Below are 18,296 nucleotides of genomic sequence, written 5' to 3'. Positions count from 1 at the left end.
ATAATGCAAGAAAGAAAGAAATTGTATAGTCATAATACAAAGAAAAAAAGTGAAAATCATATTGGAATAGTTCTGAGATGGATTCACACAAGGTATTTCTCCAAAGATAGAATTGTGAGCTTAATGAAAATTGATATGCCCTTCAAATTTAACTAATGCAAATCTTGTAGATTTATAAAAAGCAGCTGGAGCTAAGCAAAAAAAAATATGCAACTCTCTGTTGGAGGTAGGGATAAATTCCTAACCACATATGGCAAATACATATGTGCAACACTGCAGATTATTTCTTATATTCATCCTTTCCATTCATCACCTGTTCCTCACTAGGAGTATTTTTGGTTTTGGGGCCAAACCCATGGCTCTGCACTCAACAGTTGGCTCTGTATTCATGTAACTCTTGATAGGGTTCAGGAGACAATACGGGGAGCCAGGAATTGAATCCAGGTCAGCTGCATGCATGAAAAGGGCCTACTTTCACTCCAGCTCCAGTAGGTCTATTTTTTAAGAAACAGCATAGTGTCTGTATTGCAAACCATGGCGCCCAAAAGTAGAGAAAGAGTATGGGGAATAATGTCTGTCATGGAGGCAGGGGAGGACGGGGAAGGTGGGTATACTGGAGAGATTGATGGTGGGGAATGTGCACTGGTGGAGGGATGGGTGTTTGATCATTGTGTGATTGTAACCCAAACATGAAAGCTTGTAACTATTTCACTGTGATTCAATAAAATTAAAATAAGGTTTTAAAAAAAGAAAAAAGAATCAGGATAATTAAGTGGTTGAGGGCTCAGTTTTTGGAAATCATTTTCCTGCTTCTTACTAGCTGTGTAAGAAACAAGTTATTTGGCCTTTACTTCTGATTTCTCAACTATAAATGAAGATACCACTAAAATAGTAATACCCATACAAGGTTGTTAGAATAATGAAAATAATTGAGAAACTACATATAAAGTATATGAGAAGTACCTGCAAGTACACAGCACTAAAAATTGCTTTTGTTGTTAGCATGTAAACTTCCATTAGTTACCACAAATAGTTTAGAAAGGTAAAGACATTAATAAACAACAACATATATATATATATATATATATATATATAATATACAACAAGAACTGTAAGTCTATGTAAAAGAAAGTGGAAATGAGGTAGAGGAATAGTGACAGAAAATCAAAAATAATAAAAGAGAAAAATATGAGATGGAAAATTTCTGGGATAACTTTGGAAAATTATAGTCCAGTCTCACAACTCAAAATTCTACACAGAATTTGTCTTTTTACAATTAGTTTATAAAAAGTAGGTATTAAAGTCATAAATAAATCTGTTGTAGGGTTCATCACTTTAGTCCCAGTGCCATCCTATCACTAAACTCCTACCCACTCCACCTTTTTCTCCAGCAACCATTATAGCTTTCACTGAATTTAGTTGGTTTTTGCCAGTTTGCTGTAATAATCTGACTTAGTATATTATAAAGACTCTTTATCCAGTTGTGTCTTGATAAGCATTGATTACATTTTTTTAATACCACCACATGAATGCATAGGAATGCATTGCTTTATTGCATATAGCATTTTCATTTTTATTAATTTTAAGGAATCTTCATGCCATAGAATTTGCACTATTTTCTAACCCAACTAAGCTTGTCTGTTTCTTTATTCCCTACATCCTCCCCAATACTTGTTTAATTTTTTGATATGAGAAATTTTCATAAGAATGTGGTGGGTTTTATGCCAGCATTCTGAAGGAGTTTAAGTTTCCATTTTGTTCTTGTAACAGTGATTTTGAGACTATAAAATTTCTGAGTTGTTTATCTGTGAAGTCACATATTGTTCCTTCATATATGAATGAGAGTCTGGCTAGATAAAGTATTCTTCTTAAGTTGTTCCATTTCATTGTGCATTTTTTTCAAATATAGAACACTTCACTAATTTTCATGCCATTCTTGAGCAGGGGCCATACTACTCTTCTTGGTATCATTCTAAGTTTAGTATTTGTGCCGCCAAAGCAAGCACTCATATTGTGGTTTTGATTTAAATTTCATTAATAGTTAAATAGTTGAACTATTTTCTTACATGTTTCTGGGGGATCTGTATGTCTTTTTTGGAGAAGCATGTATTCATGACTTTTGACCATTTTCCTCCAAATTGAGTAGCTACTTTTTTCGTTAGTAAGTTGCGTGGGCTTTATACATATATTTGTGTTGTGAGTGGTGGTTTCTTTCTCAATGTATAAGCTTTTTAATTTTATGCAGAATCATTAATTTATTCTTTGGAATTGGGTATGAGAGCTTTTTAAGCAGAGCTCAGGGATCCCAGGGGCCACTCCTGGTGTTAGTAAACTGGTGAGGGTAGTTCAATACCTAAAGACTTGGAACTACTCAGGCCATGTGCTGCTGGAAATCACTAGGAAAAACCCAGAAGTGCTTGGGTGACATCTAAGCTATAACTAACAATGCTTGGCAGCAGGTTTGACAGTAGTGCTTGGAATGGGACGTACGGGAATGTGGTAATGTGGTACTAGGATTCAAACTTGGGTGAGGTATCTCCATTATCTATTATTTATTTAATTTTCTTTTGTTTCTGTTACTAATGAAATTGAACTCCCAAGTACATCCCTATTTTGAGTATCAGGAGGTACTTCTACCTGGAGTGCACTGGATAAAGTAGGTTTGGTTTGGTTTATGGTTTATGGTTAGGTGCACTGTGTTAAATAACGCCGCCGCCGCTGCTGCTGCTGCTTCTTCTTCTTCTTCTTCTTCTTTTTCTTCTTCTTCTTCTTCTCCTTCTTCTTCTTCTTCTTACCTTTTTTTTTGGCTTGTCTTTATCTAGTTTTCTTAACCCTATTTGTTAAAGAGACTTTTTTCTTTTGTATTATCTGGAATTTGATGTGATATACATATGGTTTTATTTCTAGGCTCTCTATTCTACTCCTTTTGACTCTGAATCTGTTTCTGATTTATACTATGCTGTTTGATTTACTATTGCTTGGTAATATACCTCAGAGAAGTAGAACAATGCCCTAATACTTTTTTTTCTCAGAATATTTTGGCTCTTTTGGGCCTTTGTGTTTTCATATCCTTGTAGAACTGTCCTCCCATTGTTCATCGAGTTGCTCAAGTGGGCACCAGTAATGTCTCCATTGTGAAACTTGTTGTTACTGTTTTTGGCATATCAAATACACTACGGGGAGCTTGGCAGGCTCTGCCCTGCGGGCAGGATACTCTCGGTAGCTTGCCAGGCTCTCTGAGAGGGACAGAGGAATCGAACCTGAATCGGCCAAGTGCAAGGCAAATGCCCTACCCATTGTGCTATAGTACAGAATACAAGTATAACATACAAATAACAAGTCATTATACCATACCCCTGTAACTAATACAATTTTATATTAATTGTATTTTAAAAAACAATACAAGAACACCATATAGAAATATAAATTAACCTTCCCTTTACTAATATTGGGCTGGACCGATAGCACAGTGGTAGGGTGTTTGCCTTGCATGTGGCCGCACAGGCTTTGCACAGTTCGATTCCTCCACGCCTCTCGGAGAGCCCAGCAAGCTACCGAGAGTATCTCATCCACAAAGCAAAGCCTGGCAAGCTACCCGTGACATATTCAATATGCCAAATACAGTAACAACAAGTCTCACAATGGAGACGTTACGGGGCCCACTCGAGCAAATCGATGAACAACGGTAGGACAGTGCTAACAGTGCTTACTAATATTGTCTTCCCATGGTCAGTATCTATTGCAGTTTATCTTTAAAAAGAAAACCACATAGCAAACATGAATTTTTGTAATCATTGTAGCAGAGATGGAGGGGTCACAACTCATCTGGTTGCAGGGCCATTTATGCTAATTTATGGTGTCAGGAATATATTTGGACAGAGTATGGACTAAGGTAGACTTGGAATAGCACCATCCAGTATGGGAGCCACTAGTTCCGTGGGCTACTTGAATTTAAATTAATTGAAATTAATAAAACTTAAATTTAATCCTTCAGTGGTATTAGTCAACCATCAAGTGTTCATCAACCAACTACAGTTGCGTCTTTCCAAACGGGACAGCAAAGAAAGCATCGGAGTACAGCTGCCTCTAAGCTCCACTATGACTAACTTCTGCACTGTGCAAATGCATGCTCATTTCCCCCGAGCACTGCAGTTTTGCCACAAACAGCATTTTTAAATAAATAAAAGTGGTTGGTCCCTAATTCCCAACATTTTAAAGTACAGTCGAAGTGAGGGCTGCGGAAAAAATAATCAAATGAAGTCTTCCCGTGAGCACACACTTCCGTGAGTACATATTCCAGTGAACACACACTTCCCATGAGTAGACACACACCTGTAAGCACACACTGCTGTGAGTACACACACTCCCGTGAGCACACACTCCCATTGTTGATTACCAAAAATATAGGAAGAAGCTTATATTCCAAACATTTTCCGTGAAAGACTCTCAAATATCTTGCAATCCATTCATTAGAAATACCATCAAATAAGCCACACTGTTAGCACTTAATGTAAGGAGGGGAAATAACAATTGCAAGGCAAAAAACAATCAATGGCACATTAGTAAGAGAACTCATCCCATCCCAATTATTTAAAAACATGCATCAAATTACTCACTTCATGCCTTCCAATGGGTGGATGATACAAACACACACACACACACACACAAACAAACACACAAAATCCAAGAAACAAGAAAATATATTTTTGCATGTCCAAGCTTGGCCAAACAATTGAAGATAGTATAGTCATTTTTTAATGACTATAATATCTTGTGTTTTCATATAAATTTTATAACTTCATTTCAATTTTCTTGAAAACTGCCATGGTATTTTGATAAGGATTGTACACAACAAGTAGATATTACAAAACGGCCACCTAATAACATTGATTTTTTCCAATCATCTGCAAACATATTTTTACCTTCAGTGATTATTTGGTTTGAAAAATGCCTTCTAATCTTCACTGAATATGTTTCTTTTGAAATTTTTATATTTTAGTTATGATAATGTTAAAGATTTTGTTCAAATAATAGCACTAGATTTCATAAATGAGACCAAATTAAAGGTCTGTAAGAGATTCATCTAACTTAAATTCCTTAACAGATCACCTAAAATAATTATGAATTATTGTGAAAGATACTATACTATACTTCTCAAATGAATGAGAAGGAAAAATTTAAGAACTCACAAACATAATTCTGATGAGCTCAACTTAACAAAAAACAAAATTTAAATTGTTAATGCTATTTGCTTGATGTATGACTAGATCTAATTAATCTAGCATTAAAATACTTAAATATCACATGCATATATTTTATTTTATTTCAATTCAGAAGAAAATTCATATGTGAAAATGGAAAAAGAGTATTAAGTTGAGAAAATAAAAAAATTAATAGCTTATGATAAATTCTTTTTTTAATGAATCACCTTGACATACAGTTACAGACTTAAAAATTCATGTGATTACATTTCAGTCATACAATGATCGAGTCCCCATCCTTCTCCCAGTGCCCGCTCTTCACCACCAATGTTCCCAGCATCACTCTAGCCATCCCTATCCAATCCCCCTAACCCCCACCTCTGTGGCAGGCACATTTCCTCTTTCACTCTGCTTTTGGGTATTATGGTATGCAACACAGGTACTAAGTGACCATGATAGTCTACTTTCAGCATGCATCGCCCATCTAGAGCAAGCCTTCCAAGCATCATTTACTTAGTGGTCCCTTCTCTATCACAGCTGCCTTTTGCCCCAGCATGTGAGGCCAGCTTTCAAGCTGTGGAGCGAACTTGACCCTTATCTCTACTATCCTTGGGTGTTAGGTTCCCATTATGTTACTTTATATTCCACAAATGAGAGCAGTCATTCTATGTCTGTCCCTCTCTCTCTGATTCATTTCACTTACTATGATACCCTCCAGGTCAATCTATGCCTATGCAAAGTTTATGATCTCATCTTTTCTAACAGCTGCATAGTATAGTGTAGATGTACCAAGGTTTCTTTAACCAGTCATCTGTTATTGGGCACTTGGGTTTTTCCCAGATTCTGGCTATTGTAAATAGTTCTGCAATAAACATAAAAGGGCAGGTGTCATTTCTACTGTATTTTTTTTTGCATTTCTGGGATATATTCCCAGAAGTGGTATTATTGCATCAAATGGGAGCTCAATTTCTAGTTTTCTGAGAAATGTCCTATTGTTTTCCAAAATTTCTGGATCAGTTGGCATTCCCACCAGCAGTGAATGAGAGTCCCCTTCTTACATCCACACCAACACCAATTGCTTTTGTTCGTTTGGATGTTTGCCAGTCTCTGTGGTGTGAGATGACATCTTATTGTTTTGATCTGCATCTCCCTGATGATTAGTGATGAAGAGCACTTTTTTCATGTGCGTTTTCGCCATTCAGACTTCTTTGAAATGTTTCTGTTCATTTCATTACCCCATTTTCTGATGCGATTGGATGTTTTCTACTTGTAGAGTATAAGTATACTGTATTATATTGCATTACATACTTATATTATAGAATATAAGTATATTGTATATCCTTGATATTAACACTTTATGAGAAAGGAATTGAGTGAATATCCTTTCCTATTCTGTAGACTGTCTTTGTATTCTGGTCACAGTTTCTTTTGAGGTACAGAAGCTTCTTAGTTTAAGATAGTCTCATTTGTTTATCTGTTTCCACTATCTTAGTCAAGGCTTTTTGTCCTTGAAGAAACCTTTAGCTTCAATGTCTTGGAGGGGTTTGCCGAACTTTTCTTCAATGTATCTTATGGATTCTAGTCTGATGTTGAGGTATTTAATCCATTTTTATCTGACTTTTGTATATGGTGTTAGAGAAATGAGTCCATTTCGGGGGGGAGGAGGGAGGTGGTTATAGGAATCCAGGAATTTATCCATTTCTTCTAGCTTCTCTTGTTTTGTGACATACAGACTTTCAAAGTAATCTTTAATGATGTTTTTAATTTCTTCAGTTTCTGTTGTGATGTCCCCATTTTCATTTCTGTTTCATTAGGATGCTATTCCTTCCTTTGTGAGTCTTCTAGAGGTTTATCAATGTTGTTTATTTTCTCAAAGAACCACCTCTTGGTTTCATTTGGATTGTTTTTTTGGGTTTTCAAGTCATTAATTTCTGCTCTAAGATTTATTATTTTTTTCCTCCTGCCTAGTTTGGGCTCCTTTTGTTAGTTCTTTTCTAAGATCTTGAGCTGTGAGGTCAAGTTATTTACATGGGTCCTTTCTTCCTTCCTATGAAATACTTGCAGAGCTATAAATTTTCCCCCTTACTCTGCATTAGCTGCAACCCATAGGTTCTGGTGGCTCGTGTCTTCATTCTGATTTGTTTACAGGTATCTTTTGATTTTTTTCCTTGATCTCCTCCCTGATCAACTCATTGTTCAACATTGAGTTGTTTAATTTCCAGGTGTTTGATTTGATTCTTTGCATTTGTGTGCGATTAACTTCTATCTTCAGTGAATCATGGTCTGAAAAGAGAGTTGATACAATTTCTATATTCCTTATTCTATTGAGGTATATTTTGTGGCCCAGCACATGGTCTATCTTGGAAAATGTTGCATGCGCAATGGAAAAGAATGTGTATTCTTTTGGGGGAGGGTGGAAAGCCTTGTATACATCTATTAACTCTCTCTTCCATTTCTTCCTTCAAAGCCAGTACTTCCTTGCTGAGTTTTAATCTTTTTTATTTATCCAGAGGAGATAAGATGTGTTGAAGTCTCCAACTACTATTGCTACCAATGTCCTCTTTGAAGTCTATTTCCAGTTGTTTTAAGTATTTTTCTGGTCTCCCATTTGGTGCATATATGTTTAGGAGTGTGATTTATTCCTGCTGTACATATTCCTTGGCTAGCAAAAAGTGGCCTTCACTGTCTCTTCTAAATTTTTTCAGCCTGAAATCTATGTTGTTGGATACTACTATGGCCATCCCGGCCTTTTTTTTGAGGAAGTTGTTTGCTTGAAGGATTGTTTTCCATCCTTTGACTTTGAGTCTGCGTTTGCTCTGACTGTTCAGATGTTTTTCTTGTAGGCAGCAGAATGTTGGGTTCAGATTTTTAATGCATTTTCCCATTCTGCCATTCTGTGTCTCTTAATTGGTGCATTTAGTCCACTGACATTGAGAGAGATTATTGTCATGGGGTTTTGTGCCACCTTTCTGTAGAAGTTTGTTGTACTTGTAGGGGTTTCATGTCCCATATACATTTTATGATTTTAAGATTCTATATATGGATTTTTATGTTATCATTTGGTACTACTTTTCTGAGGATCTTTAAGATAATTATAAATATATATTGGCTGTATACAATTAAAATTACCAAGTATGTTTTACATGATGTGGCCTTACAGATCTATCCGTCCAAAGGGTTACAGTTGAACCATAAGCTTGTAACATCAAATTCTTAGCAGTGGTTCAGAGAAACAGACTCTGGGTGGGAATCTGTGAAGAGGATCTAAACACTGTCACTGAGACCTGCAGAAACCACACACTAACCTCACATCATACCAAACGCAATGAAGAAACAGAAGAATTCACATGCATTAAGAGATAAAGACAAAAGTTGAGGAAGGAATAAACATGTACACAAGAGCTCTAATCTACCATGATGAAGTCTTCAAAGTAAAAGGTCATATATTAACTTAATTGAAGAAAACAAGAGAATGATAGAGAAAATGATAAAAAAGATAACTTCAATAAGAAATTATCAATTAGATAGTAGGTAAAATAAAAACACAGTAAATAGACTATTTACTATTTACTATTTACTATAGACTATTGACTATCAAAACAATAGAAGATGAGAGACAAATAGTGTACTTAAGGACAAGATCTATTTTTTTAAAAGACAATAATAAAGAATAATGAAGGTAATATTAGAGATATATGGGAGAGCTCCTAGAGGAATTATAGGAGTTTCAAGAGGAAATGAAACAAAAAAAAGAGGTGGAGGACAGTATTGGCAAAAGAAATTTGGTCAAGAACTCCTTTATTTTTAGAGCTTCTTAATATCAGTGGCCTAAAATCATCAATCAAAAGGCACAAAGTTGCCAGATGGATTGGGAAAATGAATCCAACCTCTGTTGTTTACTAGAGATACATTTGAACTGTCAAGATAAACAAAGACTTTTGGTAAAAAGCTGGAGAACATACATATAAGGAAGGGCCTAAAAGTTCTGGGGAAGCAAAACTTATGGAAAACAAAAGGAACTTCAAGCTAAAACAAAAATTGTAAGGCAAAGATGGATATTAAATATAATGATCAAGGAACCTATATACCCAAAACACCTTACACTTAACATATATGAACCAAAGAAATGAGCTTATGCATGCATAAAGCATCTACTAACAGGACTTTAAAAATATATTGACAGTAACACAATAGTAACAGAAAAATTTTATCCTATTTTCTAATACATTAACCAGATTAAAAAAGCTAAAAGAGTAATCACAACACAACAAGTAAGGTAATTGTCTCACACGTGGCCAACACAACTTTACTTACTGTAGACAATCTCCTGAGCATCTCCTAAGAATACTCCCTGAGCATAGAATTAGGAATAATCTCAGAGAACCATCAGCTCTGGTGCAAACACTAACAAACAAAAACTAATAACAAAATATTAGCCATTAAGGAATAAATGGAAGTGGTGGCTTATTAGATTTATTGTGACCTCATGCTGGATCACAAAACAAGTGTTCACAAAATTAAAAGGTTAGAAAACATGTCAACTAATGCTGTGAACATAATGCTGTGAAGATGGAGTTAAACCAGAAAAAGAAACAGTTGGGGAAAATTTAAATACTTGGGGAGCAGAGAGATGGCTCAAAGGGCTGAAGTACATATTTTGCATAAGAGGCCTAGGTTGGATCCCCAACACTGTAAGGTAACCTGATCACTGCCAGGAATGATGTCCAAGCAATTTTCTGAAAGTACCTTTTGAACATTGGCAGTTGTGGTCCCAAAAAACAACTATAATAAGAAGAACAAAACTCAAGTCATTTGCAACATAGCAAAATATCAATAAGCAACCACTGGGTCAAAGAGGAAATCAAAAAATAAAAAGTCCTGGAAACAAATAACATCAAAGATTTATGTTACCAGAACTTACGGGGCATAGTTAAAGCAGTACTTAGGGGCATTCATAGCAACATATGCATTTTCTAAGAAACCAGAAAAAAAAGAAAAGAGGTGGACTAAAAATCAAAGTAACAACCAAAGAAACCCAAAGTAAATAGTAGAAGAGGAGACAAAGCATAAACTTGGTATAGTAAATGATATAAAAGTTTTTAATTAAAAAGACTGATAAAACAAAGAGCTATTTTCCTGAAACAGTAAGATTGAAACCTAGCTATACTAAGAAAAAAAGAGAAATCTTTATTTAATCAAATAAGAAGTGAAAAAGGGAAGAGGTTACAAAAGACACCATAAAAATGAAAGAGAATCTGAGACTATTTTATGCCATAAATATGGAGAACCTAGGAGAAATGGGTAACTTTCAGAATCCTAAAATCTTACAAGTCCAAATCAGAAGGAAGTAGACAAGTAATTACTAAATTTTTATTATTAATTTAATAATGTTTTTAAAAAATCTTGAAATTTTATTTTCAGAAAGTTGTTCACAATAATTGATTACATTCACTATTTCAACACCAATCCCACCATCAATACATCTCTTCCCATTATTATTATTATAGTTACCATTATTATTTTGTATTGCTTGTTATGAATGAGATGTCTGTAAGGGTCTCTTTCACAGTGATTTAACAAAAAAAGCAAAAAATAAATAAATAGTATGTGGTGTGGCTTGGCCACTTTTGTGGCCACACACTCCTGGAATTTTAAAATTTTTTTTTTGTAATTCTAAAATTTTAAACAACTGGGGTCCAGCGACATCTCTGCAGCGAGCTGTTCTGTTCAAAGATTCATTTGTGAGATTCACTAGTTAATAACTTTTATTAAGAAAGTTGATTACTAAATTTAGAAATAATTTTAAAATGATTATTAATTAGTGACTATAGCAAAAATCACAACAGTGAACAAAAATCTCCAGCATTACAAAAGCTCCAGGTTCAGATGGATTGGCTAGTGAATTCTTCCAGACCTTCAAAGCAGATCTACTACCCATTCTTCTCAAGTTCTTACAAAAGTGGAAGTAATTGGAATCCTGAACAATTTTTTGTGAGGCCACTATTACCCTATTATGAAAACCAGACAGAAGATCAGAGTGAGAGTATAGCAATTAAGGTGGATGCCTTCTTTGTGGTTGACCCTGTTTTGATCACCAAGTGGTACCCCAAGTGGTACCCCAAGCATTACCAGGTGTAGCTCTGGCAAGCCATAAGCACCTGGATGTGGTCTTGGAGTCTCCTATCTTCTAGCATTGTTTGGTGGTCTGAGTAATTTCTAGAACCATGGGGTACTGGAGAAACATCACATTCCAAGGCCTTCGCACTGAACTGCTGGACAACTGTAGCACTATAGCACTATCCTCCTGTTGTTCATTGATTTGATCGAGTGGATACCAATAACATCTCCATTGTCAGACTTGTTACTGTTTTTGGCATATCAAATATGCCATGGGAAGCTTGCCAGGCTCTGCCGTGCAGGCAGAATATTCTCAGTAGCTTGCCGGGCTCTCCGAGAGACACAAAGGAATCAAATGTGGCTGAGCAAGGCAAACGCCCTACCCGCTGTGTTATATATGTCAGGAGGAGAGACTCAGCTCACCGCTACAGCAAAACCAAGGATCGTCTCCAGATGCCAGGAAAGGACCCCTACGCTTACAGCTGTGTCTGCGGCAAGACCAGGCACGGTCTTGGGAGACACGTGAGAGTGCCACAGGACAGAGTCAGCAGAGAGCAGGACCCACGGCGAGCAGATCCCCATGTCTGGCCCGCACCCCAGCCACACAGGACCCATGGCGAGCAGAATCCCCAGCTTTCTCTTGCACATCAGTGACACAGGACCCACAGCAAACAGACCGCCTACTTCCCTGGCACACCAGGCACCCTTACTGAGGGTAGCCCTGACCTGGCAGGGAGAGGACTAAGACTAGAGTCACAATCCAACTTTTAGTCAGGTGCGCTTTCCAGCTGGCAATCTAAACCCCAGGCCAGAACGACAGCACAGAGTAGTTAAGGAGACACTTGCCTAGCATGTAGCTGTTCAAATCCCAACTCCATGTAAAGTCGCCCAAACATGGCTAGATGTGGCCCCTGAATACCCCTGCATGCGGGCAACCTATCCATCCCACCAACAAAAGTAGACCTGGGTCCTAACAACTGAAGTTAGCAGCGATTGGTGCCAACAGGGTCCCCCCTCTTGTCTCAGGGGCAGGGAGGATGAGAGCTGGGGCCAAACCCAGAACTGCTGGACCAGTTGGCATAATATCATTTAGTGTGGGGAGGGGCTGAGTCCCCTAAGCATCACTTGAGAGGTTCCGCCAACAAAATATAAAAGCAGAGTCATCACTTTAAAATAAAAGACAAATTTCTATGATGAACATAGATGGAAAAATCCTTAGTGATTCTCATCACACCATATTTAGCAATACATTAAATACATCATACACCGTGATTAAGTAGGATTTATTCCAAGGATGCAAAGAGGGTTCAATATATGCATATACTATAATCTAATATATAGCAATAATAAAAGGAAAATTATATGTTTATATAAATAAGCACAAAGAAAGCATTAGATAAAATAAAACACTACAAATAATCAGAACAAAAGGAATTTGTCTATATAAAGTCCCTTTATCACAAACCCTCAAATAAGATCCTGTGCAATAGCAAAAACTGGAATCTTTTTCTCTAAAATCAATTACAAGAAAAGTGTGCCTGTTCACTAATATTATTCAACATAAGAGTGAAAGTCCTGCTTACATCAACTAGGCAATAAAGGTAAATTAAGGGAAGAAAATTGGTAAAGAAGTCAAAACTATTGCAAATGACATAAAATTATACATGAAAAATCATACATATTCTACAAAAAAAGCTTCCTACAAATAAAACTATGATAAAAGTATATAGTAAGAGAGCAAGCACCAGAGCTGTTACCAAATGGTTCCCTTAGCATCCTGGGTGCAACTCCAGAAGTCCCTAAACATCCCTGTAGTGGCCAGGGAATTGACATTGTGGTGCCTGAGCAGTCCCACATTCAATGAAGAGTAACACCCTTCATTGAACCTAAGCCTAGTTAGCAAAGAATCATCAGGAGGAGTCCTGAAGCCTCTTGAGCACCATTTGTAAAGTCCCCAAAAAGGAAAGAAAAAAAGTACAAATAATCAATGAAACTAAAGTCTGCTCCTTTCAGAAGATCAGTACAATCAATAAATTCATAGCCATACATCTAAGTAAAAATACAAGCCACAAAATGCAAATAACTCTGTGATACATAATATTATAGATTTTAGTAAAATATAAGGATTACTGAGGGACTATTACTAACATTCAACAGTAAGATAAAATGGGCTCTTTTTGTATTAAAACTAGTAAATACCATTTAAAGAAGAAATAAATAACCTAAACACTGTTATTGCAATTAAAGAGTAAGAGTTTCTACCAGTTTTCTATCAGAAAAAATGCATACCAGTCTTCTACTAGAGAAAAATTCAGTTCGGCCTCATCATTGATAAATTCTGCCAACCACTGAGAAATAAATAGTAACAACTGGAAGAAATCTTCCAGAAGTGAAAAAGGAAAACTACCAAATTTGTCCCATGATGTCAACATTACTCTCTTTCCAAAACCAAATGCTTAATGATGAAAATAGTTTTACTATTAAATGATACATAGTCAAGAAAAAATTACAACACAAACTTCATTAGTAAATACATATTTGATGCCTATTCATGCAAAGGCAAGTTTAGAAGTCTGCAATGACCAAAAATTCAATAGCAAATAATGCTCTAATTTTCTTCTTTAAATTTTTTATAAAAATGGCAATAAATCTAAATTTCCATTAAGATATATTGCCATTAATTTCATATAAAATGGCTATAGATCTCAGCTGCCATTTATCAATTAAATTAAAAAATTAATTAAATTGAAAAATGCTTTATAGGGCTGAAATGAGAATATAAAGGGTAGAGAGCATGCCTTGCGCATGATTAACCAGGGTTGGATCACCAACACTTCATATGGTCCCTCAAGCCCCACCAGGAGTGATCCCTGAGTACAGTGAGTATTTCTGGGTGTGTTCCCCCCACAAAAATGGATCATTTGTTAACAGTTTATATTTTCCATGACTTCTAAATTCCCAATGGCACTTATGGGATTTCTGTTTAAGGAAGTTCTATTTTCACTAGACTAATAATAAAAATTATTCTTATAGCAAGCCAGAAACTACTTCATGAAGATCTGTGCTTGACCAGACATTAGCTAGTTTTCTACTTTTGGGTGTCTGTTACTTAAATTGAATGATTGGAATTCTTATATCTTGCCTAGATCTAAAAGACCTAACAGTGAAAAGGGCAATGACTCAAAATATCAAAAAGGTAATTTTTATTTTTTATAATCTTGTTAATTTACTACTTGCACAGCGGGTAGGGCGTTTGCCTTGCAAGCAGCCAACATGGTCGACCCGAGTTTGATTCCTCCACCCCTCTCGGAGAGCCCGGCCAGCTACTGAGAGTATCTCGCCCGCATGGCAGAGCCTGGAAAGCTCCCCATGACATATGATATGCCAGACACAGTAACAACAAAGTCTCCAATGGAGACGTTACTGGGCCCGCTCGAGCAAATCGATGACAACAGGAGGGCCTTTACCTTTACTACTTATAATATTTTCCATTGATGTTACTGACAGGTACATTGGTTTGTAAAATTACACATGTAAAAGCTGTGAGCACTGTGAGTTCAAATTACACTAAAAAGTCTACATAGTACAGGGGGAATCTTTTTCAAACTAGCAGGTCAGGCCACATTGCACGGGGCCGACCCAGGTTCAATTTCCAGCATCCCATGTGGTCCCCTGAGCACCGCCAGGAGTGAATCCTGAGTGCATGAGCCAGGAGTAAACCCTCCGCACCGCTGGTGTGACCGAAAATGCAAAAAAAAAGAAGAAAAAAAAGAAAATCCAAGAGAAAACAATAGATGCTAGGCAGTGGTCAGCAGTCAACCCTTTTTGTAAAATCTAGAGATAATTTCCTGTGCTTACCCATCATCCCTAGATATGCAAATAGTAATTACCAAAGATATGAGTGGGCAGACAACTCAAAAGCTAAGTAAAGAATTGGTTTTTGGAAGGACTATTTAGAGATTATGAAGGATATTTGAATAGAGTATGCTCAGAGATTATCATTTAGCTCATTATAATTTTCTGGGTAAGAAAACTGCTGAGAATAGTGTGCTGTGACCTAGTTGTATGCTTAGCTGGTGATTGAATAACTATAGAGAAGGAAAAAAAAGAATCTGCTAAAGGCAAATTAGAGGTATTCTTAGATAGTATTCTTAGATATTCTGATGTAGGGCAAACTCCCCTGGCACATCTCACTGGGAGTGACAGGAAGACCATGAGAAAAATAAACTTTTTATTACTTTACTTTGGACCTACTCGTGGAGAGAATATATCTTCTCTTAAGAGAAGAGAAGCAAGATGTATTTGATTTCATTTAAAAACATGTAGGGAGCATCTTAATTTCTTTTGTGTTCTAGGCTTACCATTCAGACTAGGTTTTATACTAATGGAGGTCTCTGCTCTTAAGGTACACATATTTGAGGTCTGTGGGTGTGCCCATTCTGGTGGGGGCGGGGAGTGCACAATAGGCAATGAAGTACCCTCTGATGTGATATTATCATATAATGGGGATATATGTGGAGATGTTTTTACCATGATTATGATTAGTTTTACAGGCTTCCATCTCGGCCAGTCAGCACTGGTGCCACACAGTATCCCTTCCATGTATGTCTAATTCCTGAAGTAGGGAATTAAAAATTTCTTCTGTACTGATCATACAGTGAAATGAGTTGAGCTGTTGGTTTTTGTTTTAAGGAGGTGTCTTACCACAGGTACTTAGGGACCATGCCAAACTCATGGCCTTTACACATGTAAATTATATACTCTACCACTAAGTTGAAAGACATCTTTGGCTCTGAAATGACTTACTCTCAATATTAAAAATAAATGATAACTAAATATCATCCAACTATTACACTTACATAGTCTCTGAGCTCTCACCTCCATTATATATAAAACAAAATGTCAACAAATTCCCTGTCAGTTTTTGGTAAACTGAAGACTATTTTGAAAACATAATTCTACAGTCTATTCTTAAGTTGAAAAGGCTTTGAATCTTTCAATATATCTAAGTACAAGTTCTTTCTACTTAGTATGATTTATTTATTTTAAAGCAGCTGGTTAAGCTTGTTTTATTTTTATTTTTTAATCAATATTATTTGCTTCCTGTTTCATCCAATTAAGGAGAAAAACATTGCTGAAAAAACTCAACATCTATTTTATTTTATTTTTATTTAGGATGGTATATACAGCAGTTTTGGAGTTTACTCTGGTTGTGTACTTAGGAATCACTCTTGGTTATGCTCAGCAGAATAGAGTACTGTGGAGGATCAAACTGAGGTTGGTCACATGCATGGAAGTGCCTAAATCTCCGTACTATCCCTTTGGCCCCCAAATCTCTATTTTATCTCTATTTAAAATTGATTAAATAATAAAATAAAGCAAGGAATTACATGGGGTATAGCTAAGAGGGTCACAGTTCGCGGTCATGGTTCTCCCATTGTTCATCGATTTGCTCGAGGGGGCCCAGTAACATCTCCATCATGACACTTGTTGTTACTGTGTTTGGCATATTGAATACATCACGGGTAGCTTGCCAGGCTTTGCCGTGCAGGTGAGATACTCTTGGTAGCTTGCTGGGCTCTCCAAGAGGGGCGGAGGAATTGAACCCGCATCGGCCAGGCCAGCTGCACACAAGGCAAACACCCTACCATTAAAACATCAAAATTCATGTTTAATATTTTCAACATTTAGTTTTGAAAAAGATACACATATATGAATCTCACTATTTAATGAGTCCACACTAATTATTTTGAAAGTTCTTTATGATATGGAAACACATTTAATAAACATAATCGTATCTTAAATTGCCACTATTAAACACTTATCCAGATAGACCATTTCCATCTTATTTCTTTTCTAGTACCTTTTGGCTTTTTTCATCCCCCTCCTTGTTTCCTTCTTTCTTTTCTCTTTGAACTCCACCTTCTACCCCCCCACCATTTTTTTTTGCATTAGCACTTCACTGTCTTTCAAATATGGCACAGTTATTGATGTCCTTCACATCTTCAATGCTCCTCCAACATCCCACTCTGCTGTTTACTGATTCCAATGCACTATTTGAGATGCTTGTGTGGTTTTCTCACAAAAATACCATCCTTTAGCACAATTACAAAGACTTTTCAGAAGCACATATAATATCTCAAGACAATTGGTAAAATAATGTGATTTTACATTATAGACATGAAAAGTCAGCAGTCATAGAAGGGGAAGAAAGCTAGACTGGAGCTATGATACAATGGATAGGGCACTTGCCTTAATGTGGTTGACCTGCGTTCAATCCCTGGTACTACATATGGTCCCCTGAGACTGCTAGGAGTGATCCCTGAGTGCAAAGCCAGGAGCACCCTGAGCCTGGTTGGGTGTAACAAAGAAACACAAAAAAGTGCAGAGGGGAGATTTTTTTAGCAAACATTTCAAATCATAATTTAAAAAAGCCAGAATCTTACTAAATTAATATTGTAGGAATAACATACTGCCTTACTGCCTCACTGCTTTTATATATGATAGAAGACTCATTGTTAATCAGCTTTTCTCTGAGGGGGGGGCATGTGAACCCAGAGATTCACAAGACTAGCAATCATTTTACAAAATGTATGGATACTCCAGTGTTGTTCGGGGTTGAGGGCCACTCTTGGTGAAGTCCAGGGACCACCTGGGTCACACCCAACAAGGTAAGGAGTTTTCCAGAGCTAGGGTATAAACTTGAGTCTCAAATATGCAGGGCACGAGCTCCACCCCATTGAGCTATTTTCTCAATCCCGGCGTCCTTTTTGAGACTCAGATAAAAGCCAGTCACAAGATATGCACATCACTTACTTCCACACACTGGCAAAATGTAGCTCTGTATTTCTGAACAGAGTATATAGAACAACCCAATAAAAGCACCACAAGAGATTGAGCAGTCACTTTCTACAAGGAAATTGCTGACTGCGGGCTCAGAATGACAGGAGGCTAAACTCTATGAGGCACTTCATAAGT

General features: G+C 36.7%; 1 protein-coding gene and 1 non-coding gene across 2 annotated transcripts in view; both read right to left on the bottom strand.

Annotated features, from left to right (window-relative positions):
• The window catches only part of PLD5 (phospholipase D family member 5), a 493,931-nt gene that overhangs the window by 295,979 nt on the left and 179,656 nt on the right, over positions 1–18,296 (bottom strand). The window lies entirely within an intron of this gene.
• Positions 1,900–2,006, bottom strand: LOC130017088 (U6 spliceosomal RNA). Its single transcript, XR_008791330.1, has one exon. It is a non-coding gene; the product is annotated as a U6 spliceosomal RNA (small nuclear RNA).

This window comes from Sorex fumeus, unplaced genomic scaffold (genome assembly GCF_029834395.1).
Source record: "Sorex fumeus unplaced genomic scaffold, SorFum_2.1 ptg000007l, whole genome shotgun sequence".
Lineage (NCBI taxonomy): Eukaryota > Metazoa > Chordata > Mammalia > Eulipotyphla > Soricidae > Sorex > Sorex fumeus.
This window is presented reverse-complemented; position numbering and strand designations above follow the sequence as displayed.